Here is a 12,670-nt window from a genome sequence, read left to right as displayed (position 1 = left end):
GCTTTCAGCCTATGAAATCTGCTCATCACATGCCAATTTCCAAACTATGGCTGAAAGAATAACTTTATTTATTTGTTTCTTGGTTTGTTTTTATTGGAAAAGCAGATTCACAGAGAGAAGGAGAGACAGAGAAAAGATTTTCCATCTGCTGATTCATTCTGTAAGTTGCCACAATAGTCAGAACTGAGCTGATCCAAACCCAGGAGCCAGAAGTTTCCTCTGCCACTCCCACGCAGGTGCTGGACCCCAAGGCTTTGGGCCATCCTCCTCTGCTCTCCCAGGCACAAGTGGGGAGCTGGATGGGGAAGTGGAGCAGTCAGGACAGGAATTGGTGCCTATATGGGATCCCAGTGCATGCAAGGCAAGGATTTAGCCACTGGGTCGCCATGTTGGACACTTAGCGATACACATTTTTTGCGTACAATTGAAAATAGGAAAATTTTTTTCAAGATTTATTTATTCTTATTGGAAAGTCAGATATACAGAGAGGAGGAGAGACAGAGGAAGATCTTCCATCTGATGCTTCACTTCCCAAGTGGTCACAACAGCTGGAGCTGAGCCAATCCAAAGCCAGGAGCCAGGAACTTCTTCCAGGTCTCCCATGTGGGTGCAGGGCCCAAAAGCTTTGGGCCATCCTTTGGGCCATCCTCGACTGCTTTCCCAGGCCACAAGCAGGGAGCTGAATGGGAAGCGGGGCAGCCAGGATTAGAACCAGTGCCCATATGGGATCCCAGGGCGTTCAAGGTGAGGACTTTAATCACTATACTATCACACTAGTACCAAAAACAGGAAGTTTTAAAAACTAACTTTGGGGGCCCGGCGCGGTGGCGCAAGTGGTTAAGTCCTCGCCTTGCATGCCCCGGGATCCCATATGGGTGCCGGTTCTATCCCGGCTGTCCCGCTTCCCTTCCAGCTCCCTGCCTGTGGCCTGGGAAAGCAGTCGAGGACGCCCCAAAGCTATGGGACCCTGCACCCGTGTGGGAGACCCGGAAGAGGCTCCTGGTTTCAGATCGGCACAGCATCGGCCGTTGGACCCACTTGGGGAGTGAATCATCGGATGGAAGATCTTCCTCTCTGTCTCTCCTCTCTGTAAATCCACCTTTCCAATAAAAAAAATAATAAAAATAAATCTTTTTAAAAAAATGCCACTATGACAAATCTTCAGAGAAAATTAAATCAATGGAGCAGTTAGGGTCACGGAGTTCTGAGAATTGACTATCTGGAGCTGAATCCTATCTTTGCTGCTGACAAACTGGGTCAACTTAAGTCAGTTGATTTACAGTGAAAATACAGAGAAAATAATATATTCCCTACATCTCAGGGGTGTTCAAAACATTAAATGAGTGAGTATGTGTAAAGTATTTAGTGCCTGGCATATAGCATAGACAGATAGGCACCGGCAGCTACTCTTATTACCTCGCACCAGAACAAATTCCAGATTGAGTAAAGATGTAAATGTTTTTAAGTGACAACATAAAGACAGAACAATATACAATGATTATTTCTCTGATCTTAATGAGGGAAGACACAAGAATGATTCCACAGGCAAAAAAGAATTTTTTTTTACAAGATGATAAAACTTCACTAAAGCAGGAGCAGGTGTTCAACCTGGTGGTTAAGATGCCACGTCCCACACCTTACCAGCCTGAGTTTGATTTTCAGCTCTGGCTCCTGTGCCCGCCTTCTGGGAATGCAGATTCTGAGAAGCAGCAGCGAGGGCTCAGTAGGCTGGGCTTCTATTGCCCTCCTGGGACACCCGGACTATATTCTCAGCTCTCGGCTCCAGTCCCAATCCCAATCACTGCAGGCATTGGGAGACAGTGAATGGGAGCTCATTTTGCAATCTCTTCTCTCCCTCTGTCAATAACTCTCTCACACACCCTGTTCCTCAACTACATTTTTAAAACTTTACTACATTAAAATGTTAGAAAGTTTTTGTTTTTATGTAGGAAAAATAAAACTAGAAGACAAATGACAAACTACAGAAAATATCTGTAGTGTGATCCTGTGTCACTTAACAATAGGGTTATCCTCTGATAAATCTGTTTATTGGGTCATTTCATCATTGTGCAAACATTATACATGGTATTTACACAAATCTAAATGATACAGCCTACTATATTCCTAGGCTGCATGGTATGCACTATCATATATATATGATGTGTATATATATGTGATATATCATATATATATGATATACATAACAATATATATATACACATTATATACTCAATTGGTGAACAAAATGTTATGCAACAACTGACTGAAGATAAGACACAAGTTACTGTCATTAATATGATTAAGAGTTGATAAAATAAAATAGAAAAATACATGAGTAGAAATCCATTGAGGAACTAATATCCAAAACATAAGAAACTGAAGCAACAGTAAGACATCAAATAATCTGATAAAGAGGGAGAGAATGACCAGAACAGACATTTCTTCAGGCATATAAAGAACGATCAAGTACAAGAATTAAGTGTTTCATATCACTAATCATCTGGGAAAACAAAGCCTTAATGAAACATCACCTCACATCCATGAAAATGTGTGTGTGTGTGTGTGTGTGTGTGTGTGTGTGTGCATGCCTTCCTCCATCTCCACCATCGCCTTCTTTCTATCACTGCCTTTCAAATAAAGAAGGAAATCCTGTCATTTCCTACAACATGGATGACCCTGGAAGACACGGAGTTCAGGGAGATGAGTCAGGAAGACAAGGACAAAACCTACAAGATTTCACTTACAGTGAGGATACTGGGGAGATATTGGCCAAGGGTACAAATTACAGTTAGGAGAAATAAGTTTAAGATCTATCTATTAACAACAACATATTGCATACTTAGAAATTGCTGAGAGAATAAATTTTAGGCATTCTCAACACACACAAAAAGTTCTAAGTATGTGGGAGAGTAACTATGGCAAGTAACCTGGGTTTGCCATACTACAATGTACACATGTACTAAAGCAACACATGGTGCATTATAAATACATAGAATTTTTGTCAATGCAAAATTAAAATAGAATAAGTGAAAATATAGAACACAAAAGAAAAATTGTGGAAACTAAATGGCCATTTAAAAAAATTATGAAAACAGTTCATCTCAGTTGCAAAGAAATGGGAATTAAAACAGCAACACAATGATATTTTTACCTTACCAAACTTGCAAATATTATTTTCATTCTTTTTGATTTGACAAAGATGGCTAAAAACAGGCATTCTCACTCTCCTTAACTGAAGTATACAGAGAAAGCTACAAGATTTTCCAGAGGGCAATTTGGTGACGCACATTAAGAGTCTTCCTGTGTTCACGCTTTTCACCTCTCCATTTTACTTCTAGTGGTAATTCCCCAAAAATCAATCAATGGGCCCCAGTGAGATAGCACAAAGGCTAAAGTCCTCGCCTTGAATGCACCGGGATCCCATATGGGCACTGGTTCTAATCCTGGCTGCCCCGTTTCCCATACAGCTCCCTGCTCGTGGCCTAGGAAAGCAGTCGAGGATGGCCCAAAGCTTTAGGACCCTGCACCCGTGTGGGAGACCCGGAAGAAGTTCCTGGCTCCTGGCTTTGGATTGGCTCAGCTCCAGCTGTTGTGACCACTTGGGAAGTGAAGCATCAGATGGAAGATCTTCCTCTGTCTCTCCTCCTGTCTGTATATCTGACTTTCCAATTAAAAAAAAAAAAACAGTCAGTGAACTGGGCTAAACTAAAGGAATGAGGATGTGCGTCACTATGTTTCAAAAACAGTTTGAGTAAATAGGGGGTAAACTAAACAACAAAACCAAACTAAAACTAAATAACAAGTGACTAAAGCAGATAAATATTAAACATTTTGCAAATGCACACCTATTGCTTTAAAAGGCTGGTGTATATTTTGGCATATATGTAAACAAGGATTATATCTGTGGAATGGTTGTGGATAGTTTTGATTTTTATATTGATTTTCTACATTTTCCGCTAAGAATACCAATTTTGGTGTGAAGATTCAACTAGCAGTCACGAAAGCTATATGCAGAAGAGAAAGATGTGCAAAGAAGAGACGACCTGTAACAATCACACCTGAAGAGTAGCAAGCAGGGCTTCATTCTGCCTTGGTGAAGTTAGAGGAGCAAGAGAATACTGAGTTTAAAAAAAGAAAGAAAGAAACAGAAGAAGAGGAGAAAAGAGAGCCTGTTGTGTTAATAGGAAGAACATGCTTTGCACAGAAGACTTGAAGTAGAAGCCAGGTGACAAAGACTGGTGAATGTCATGTCAGAGGATGGAATTACCTTGTCAAAGCAGCAGCATCAAAGAGTTTTTGTGACTCATTTAGCAAATGTCAACAGAAGGTAAAGTGAATGGCAACCGCAGAGCGTTTGGGGTAGGAATCTGGACACGAGGCATGAGACAGCAGCCTTTTGGGATGGAGGCAATGTTTTGCATTGGGATCTGGGTGGCAGTTATGAACCAGAGTCCTGATACCATGCCTTTGAGGCCCGTGCTGACAGTGTTATCAGGCCTTAGTTGCCCACAGCCTCCCAGTCTCGCTCCCTAAGCTTAAAGTCTCTTTGTCCTGTTTCTACTAATAACTCACCAATCTGAGGGACTGGTATAGCTGCCCCGTAGTGTTCTTGATGGCAAGACTCATCAAGGAACTCTGGGCCCCGAGCAACACACAACTAAAACACGATGGACTGACACCAACGTTGCCACATCAAGTCCCAGAACACAGTATTTCTGTCAAAGGAGGGCATGAGCCCTGCAGACCAACCAGGCACTTGCATAAAAGATAAACATGTATTTCTCAACTCGGGTTCAATCTACAGGAACCGTGGGAATTCAGCAGCAGCTGCCCAACTCCTAGTTCTGCAATTTGCCATAAATACCTACCTCTTCCACCACCATCATCAGTGATTGGCTTGTGGCAATCAGGCAAGTGGACTGAATCTGAGGATTTCCCGGTCATGTGAATGTATATGAATGAGTGAAATCCATACTTAATATTTGCATACTTTACTGAATGTTATTACTTAATTAAAATAAAGGACAGAATTTTTACTAAAGTACCATTGCTAAATGGTATTTTAGGAAGTTCATTCTTGTAGTACACTGACTGGTGAACATAAAGTCAGCCCTTCTGAGACATTAAAGCCGCATTCCAGCAAATGATGGTCCTGTTTAACCAGTCCGGAGGCAGCAAGATGTTAAGGAAGAGTCTAATCCACAGTGGAACTGACACACTGTGAGTGTGGTTGCAGAGAGAGGACAAATCAGAGCCTATGCTGGTCCAATCAAAGGAGCCAGGGGATAAGGAAGAGAAGAGCTTTACTGAGATAAGTAGTCACTATGGAGAGCCTGATGTGCCTGTGGATCGATCGTCCAGCCATCAAACAGCAAAAATGATATATAGTAACTGTATGCCAGGTCATCTTGTAAGCATTTTTGTGCATTAATTCACGTAATCTCACAACAACCTCATGAAGTAGGAACTATTATCAACCTCATTTAACAGACAAGGAAACTGAGGCAGAGAGATTAAAGAATTTGTCCAAGATCATAACTATCAGGAAAAAGGTTTCAACCCAACTCAGCTGCCTTAACAGTCCGTACTCGTTAAGGTGACCATTGAGGTACGGTGATATTCTCCCTGACACAAAGGAACCAGTTAGGGCCCCCAAGACAGTCAAGATCTCATAGGAAGAGAGTGCACCTCCTTCCCATTGTTAGTGAAAGGATTAAAGCAGGTGGCATATATAAAGCTTCAAGCATTAGCACTGGCCACCAAGTCAGCACTTAATGAAAGGAGTCCATTGAAGACTACCCCTTAACAACATAGCATCATACAAGAAGGACTAGGTTACAATAAAAGAAATTGACAGATATAACAACCAGCTATAATGCCTAATTATATGCTTGATATCAGTATGAAAAAAAAGTGATAAGGACATTTGAAGTTCCTGGTTCCTGGCTCAGATCAGCATAGCACCAGCCATTGTGGTGACTTGGGGAGTGAATCATAGGACGGAAGATCTTTGTCTCTACTCCTCTCTGTATATCTGCCTTTCCAATAAAAATAAATAAATCTTTTTTTTAAAAAAAAATAGGGAAACCTGAATATGCTAGATTTCAGTTAAAACAAAAATGTACAGGTGCAGGCATTTGGCCCAACAGTTAACATACAACCTAAGGTATCAGCACCCCCTACTGGAGTGCCTGGGTACAACTTCTATCTTACTTTCCTATTCCTGTTTCCTGCTAATGAAAACCCTAGGAGGAAACGCTTGATGGTTCAAATAGTTGGGAGACTTGGATTGATTTCCCAGCTCCCAGCTTTGACCTGAGTCAAGCCAGGCAGCTGTGGGTATTTGGAAACCAGCAGACAGGAAGTCTCAGTATCTCTGAAATTAAATTAAGATTTATTTTATTATTTGAAATACAGAGTTATATACAGAGAGAGACAAAGAGAGATTTTCCACTTGCTGGTTCACTCTCCAAATGGCCACAACAGGTAGGGCTGTGCCAAGCCAAAGTCAGCTTCTTCCTGTCTCCATGGGGATGCAAGGTCCAAACACATGAGCCACCCTCTACTGCTCTCCCAGGTACATGAGCAGGGAGCTGGATCGAAAGTGGAGAAGTGGGTCCCAAGTGCTCATTATGGGATGCCAGCATTGCAAGAGATGGCTTAACCTACATGCCACAATGGCTCCTAATTAATTTTGTAAAATAATTTTTGAATATATATATAGTGGGGGCATCTGTGGATGTTTGGAAAGTGGAGTTCCTAAATTTTTTGGTATATGTCAATGCACATATTACATTTTTAGAAGACATCAATTTAAAGTGAAAAACAATTTTCCATTTTGTAGCAACAGCAGATGCCACGCTGGGTAGAAGGTGGTTCCAGATGCCAAGCACAGGAGGTAATGATCTCTCTGCAGTGACTAATGCAAAGGCTCCATAAAACCCTTTTCTGTATCACCTTCTCTTTCCTCTCTTTTGTTCTGTGCAGCTGCCCTTCCAAGTCATGGACAATTTCAGCAAGATTACCTCAGTTTGACTCCATCACTGTCAGAAAAGGAGACACCATGCACCTGGCAGCACCTTCAAGGGGAGCCAACGGAGAAGGGCCTGAGAAGCAGTTAGGAGCTGAGTGCCTGCATCCATGCTGTCGGCTGGGACTATGCAAGCGGTAGAGGTTTCTTGGGGAAAGGCTCCTAGCTTTTAAGGAAGTGTTGCCCTCCTAGAACTTCCCAAAATTCAAGCAAAGGAATTCATTTGTGTTTTTCTTAGGCATTCCTCTTAGACATGGTCTAGGACATTAGGCTGAGGGGTAGAGATGAGGGCTCATTTTGGACATAAAAAGGAGATGAGGGCCCAGCACGATGGCATAGTGGCTTGAACGAGCCAGGATCCCATATTAGTGCCGGTTCTAATCCTGGCAGCTCCACTTCCCATCCAGCTCCCTGCTTGTGGCCTGGAAAATCAGTTGAGGACGGCCCAAAGCCTTGGGACTCTGCACCTGTGTGAGGGCTCCTGACTTCAAACTGGCTCAGCTCCAGCCACTGCAGTCACCTGGGGAGTGAACCATCCTCTCTCTCTCTCCTCTTCTATCTATATCTATATCTATATCTATATCTATATCTATATCTATATCTATATCTATATCTATATCTATATCTATATCTGACTTTGCAATAAAAATAAATAAATCTTAAAAAAAAAAAAGAAGAAGAGCCAGCAGGGTTGGGCAGGGTGCTATATGATGGCCAACAATACTCTAGACCAACAAACTGGATGGCCTCCAAGTCCACCAGGTTAAAGCCAGTCAACCAGATGATAACTTTCACCTATTCTGAACTCACCTGAAAAGTTGCCTCGGCACTCAGTGTAGGTAAATTTTTAGTAAGTGAACAAATGTTAGTGAAGAGTCTGAATCAATTGAGAATCTGGACCAAGTGGGCTCCAAGAGCTTAATGATGTGATATGATCAAAAGATGGAAGCTCCATCACATCTCAATAAATACGGGTTTTGTGCTGGGATCTCATATGGGTGCTGGTTCTAATCCCAGCAGCCCTACTTTCCATCCAGCTCCCTGCTTGTGGCCTGGGAAAGCAGCTGAGAACAAACAGCCCAAAGCTTTGGGACCCTGCACCTGTGTGGGAGACATGGAAGAAGCTCCTGGCTTTGGACCAGTTCAGTTCCAACCATTGTGGCCACTTGGGGAGTGAATCATCAGACAGAAGATCTTTCTCCCTGTATCTCCTCCTCTCTGTATATCTAACTTTCCAATAAAAATAAATAGTAAAATTTAAAAAATAAATATGTGTTAAATGTTGAATGCTGCAGGGTTTGGGTTTTGTGTTTTTGTTTGTTTGCTTTTTTCCCTACTATTCAAACTTTCAGTTTCAGCAGAAGATAGATAGTCCTTAAAGGTCTGTGTTCTCACTTTCATGCTGACTTTCACAGTTCTTCCTTAGAGATGGAAAAATATTCACGGGGACGGAATGTGCCTGCCAACTCACTGGCCAAAGAAAGGCAGTATTGATCTGTTCTCATCAGCTCTAGTTGGAAACTCAGTGTGGACCATGTGATTGAGTTGTGGCTTGTGCACAACTCATCTGTCTAATGTAAAGGAAGCCTAAAAGGCCAGCTGCACTGTCTTGCCATGGTCCCAAAATATCAGCACAAGGATGGGGTCCTTGGATGTCTGACTCTCCAAACAAAATGTGACTCCTCTGAGAGAGGGGCCAGGTCCCTTGTTCATTTTCCATCTGTTCTTTCTGCCCCTCCCCACCTTCACTTCCCATCACTTACTTCAGCACATTACCTTCCCTCCCTGCTCTGTCTTAACATAACCCAGGTTTCTCAGGGGGATGACCATTTGGGTGCTGAAATGTCACTTGCAGTCACATGTAGTTAAGGCAAAATGCCTGGTCTCCTGCTTCTCACCCCCAAAACTATCAGGAAACTGTATCTTACCTGTGAAGTACACGTCACCTCAAAAAGTTCAAAGAAATAAACACAAGGCAAAAGATTTAAACGGAAATGCTGCTAGACCACTAGCCTTGAGATGCTGCAAGTACTCCCCGATTCCCTTGAGCCTTCAGTTTCTTTCATCACAATCTATTTTCTATACTACTAGCTCAATGTCACCTTCATGAAGAGAAAAAAAAAAACTTAAAACTTAAACCATGCCACCCGTCTTCCTCTCATTTCACAGTCTTCAAGATGACATTCAAAATTCTCCAGGGCGTATACCACATCAGGACCCTGGGTTGATGTTGGGTGGCTGTTCCCCATCCCCAGGTACTGGGGTGGTTGGGAGGCTGGGTGTGGCTTTCCCTCTTGCCTCCCCTCTTTCCCAAAAAACAGGAAGAAGAAATAGAGGATTCAGAAATGATGATCATTCCTTCTTTTCACTGACCCTGGGTCCTTCCCACCCTGATCAGCTACGTAAACATAAGCTTTTATATATATAAAGACTCTCCAGGATTTGATTTGCCTACTCCACCTTCCTCAGAGCCTCCATAAATTCTGATTCAATTAGGATGATCTAGGGCTGGCACCTATGTGTACTAGGTTAAGGCTCTCCCTGTGGTGCCGGTATCCTATGTGGGTGTCTGTCTGAGTCCCAGCTGGCTCCACTTCCCATCCAGCTCCCTGCTAATGTGCCTGAGAGAGCAGCAAAGGAAGGCATAAGGCCTTGGAACCCTACACCCTACACTCCCTACGTGGGAGACCTGGAAGAAGCTCCATCCAGGTGTCTGGCTTCAGATCAGCTCAGGTCTAGCTGTTGTGATCATTTGAGAAGTGAAGCAGCAGAGGTAATATCTCTGTCTCTCCTCTATAAATCTGTCTTTCCAATAAAAATAAATAAATATTTGAAACAGCAGCAACAAAAATATCAATTATGGTGACCTAATCTTCATCACTCACAGCTGGCATCTTTTCTGTCTCAGGACCTTTGCTCCTGCTGCTGGTGGTCATGCACCCACTCCACAAAGTGTTTTCTTTGATTCTGAAGGCAACCCTGTATAGAGGAATGAAACTCCTGAACAGAGTCAAGAAACCTGAATTCCAGATGTGGTTTCACATAAATGAGTCATGTGTCTTTGCACACCTTTTTGGCCTCCCTGAACTGTTTCCTCATCTATAGACAAAAGGTTCACACTGCATCACCTTAATACTTTTAGCTTTACAACCTTATGCTGCAGCTGGCACTGTAGCTCAAGAGTTAAGCCACCAACTTTGACACTGACACCACTTTTTCGAGCTGTTCTGCTTCTGATCCAGCTCCATGCTACTGCACCCATGAAGGCAGCAGAGAATGACCCAATTATTTGGGCCCCTACCACTCAAGTAAGATGTCGATGATGTTCTGGGCTCCTGCTGTCAGCCTGGCCCAGCCAAGCTGTTGCATGCATTTGGGAAGTAAATCAGGAGATAAATGGCCAGTCAATATCTCCCGCTCTCCCCCACTTCTTCTCACTTTCTGTCACTCTACATTTGAAATGAAAAAAAAACAATTATTTTTTTCTATGATTCCTATATGCCCAAACAAATCAAATCTAGCCATCACTACCTTCAGGTCTTTCAAGCATTCTCTGTGAGCATGCCAGCCCACACTCCCCTCTGAACTATGTCTAGAATCCAGAACAAATTGCTTAGGGCTTTCACTCAGCCAAGACTTTATGAGCATTTTCTTGGCTACAGATTTTGGCAAAACTTTGTTAAAAATATAAAACTAATTAAGACCCAGGCCTATTATCATTTGTATATCTCTTCCCAAGTGAAGTCATGTTAAACATGTACATCAAATGATAAAAAATTATTAATTAACATGGATTTAAAGAAAACCTTCATGAACTGTCCTAAATATTATACCAGTCACCAGTGAACAAATGAACCAATCTTTAACTTCATTGAGTTTATTTATTTGGGAAAGCAGACAGGAAAAACACAAATATGTAATATGTTTTGGGAAGGAAAATAAAACATGGATTAAAGGGTGACTGAAAGCAATTTTCCAGGAACATTCTATGAAATGGTGCATGTGAGCTCACATGAAAATGAACAGTTCAAACTAGCACATATTCAAGCAAAGCATCTCAGTTGCAAGGGCAAAGACTGTGAGACAGAGGAGACGGAAGGAAGGTCAAGAGTGAGTGCTGGGCTGGGTAGACCATGTGAGAACTTGGCAGGAAGTACAGATTTGATTTCCAAGTAAAATTGGACTCTGCAAAGGTTCAATAATTCTCCTGATGCTATGTGCAAAAGAGATGGTAAAAGAAATAGGAACGGAGTAGCCAGCAGTTCAGAGGCAACTGCCCAGGTTCGCATCATGGCTCTTTGGCTCAGGAGCGGGGGAGGGGAGGGGATTCCCTCAATAAAGTTCACCTGTCCTCTCAATTTTTCACACTTTCGTAAGTGAGGATAATAACAGAATCTAAACCATAAATTTAACCGGAAGATTAAATTTCTGTATGGAGAACCTTTGGAAGAGCATCTGGCCTGCAGAGATCATGCCATGAATGTGGGATTTTAGAGCCTTGCGTAGGATTATGAAGAGAATGGGGCTGAGGAACAAGCTCTGGGACACAGCACCATCTTCAAGAGCCTCCAATTGGCCTATGATTTGCTGTAAGCCTACCTAAGCCTCACCCAGGGTCCCAGATCTCCCTGAGTGGACTTCACGATTTAGACCTTTATAATACACTATTTTACACAGTTCTTGGTATTGGCTCTATGATTTAACCTACTTTTTTCTCATACTTGTATATTTGTTATTATGCTCAGCAGTGAGCCAGATACATACTCAGGGTTGTTTACAAACACTTATTTGGGGATTATGTCATGTAAATGTCAGAGAAATCAAAGCAAGGCACTACATTTTCTTTTATGGAAAAAAACAGCAATCTTCTTCCTCAAGAAATGACATGAGGGCCCAGTGTTGCACTGTGGCAGGCTAAGAAGACTCCTGTGACATCAGTACCCCACGCCAGCAGCAGCTGCCCCACTCCCCATCCAGACCTCTGCTAACGAGCCTGGGAAGGCAGCAGAGGATGGCCCAAATGCTTGGGTCCCTGTCATCCACCTGGGAGATGCAGATGGAGTTCTAGGTTCCTGGCTTCGGTTTGGCCCAGTTTCTGCCAGGTTAGCAATGTGGGGAGTAAACCAGCAGATGGAAACTCCATTTCTCATTTCTCCCTTTCTGTATCTCTTTCAAGTGAGTGAATAAATCTAATACATAAATAAATGATGTGAGTCATAAGCTACATTCAACCTTCAGACACATCTTGGCAGGCAGAATGTCACACTGGTGGAAGCAGTCACACCAAAGTCGTGCCACTTTCCTACTGGATGCATGTAGAAACCTTCTTTCTCTTTTCCTGCTGACTAGTCTAGGAAAAAAAAATGCTTCCCATTCCCATAACATGTCAAATTTGCCTCCCAGTTTAGTCCTCGAAATTTTACAAAGAAGCTAACCACTGAAGTAAAAATATTTTCCAACAGCAGCATTACAACTTGGCAGAAAAACTGGGGAATAAAGGGAGCATAACCTAAAGGTCAGCACTGGGATGCAGCAGGCTCCACAAGTGACATCAGCATCCCACATGAGCACTTGTTCAAGTCCCTGCTGCAGCTCCCCTGCTCATGGAGAAAAGCAGTGGAACACAATGGAAAGTGGCCC

Source organism: Ochotona curzoniae, unplaced genomic scaffold, assembly GCF_017591425.1.
Source record: "Ochotona curzoniae isolate NIBS_2020 unplaced genomic scaffold, NIBS_Ocur_1.0 contig_517, whole genome shotgun sequence".
NCBI lineage: Eukaryota > Metazoa > Chordata > Mammalia > Lagomorpha > Ochotonidae > Ochotona > Ochotona curzoniae.
This window is presented reverse-complemented; position numbering follows the sequence as displayed.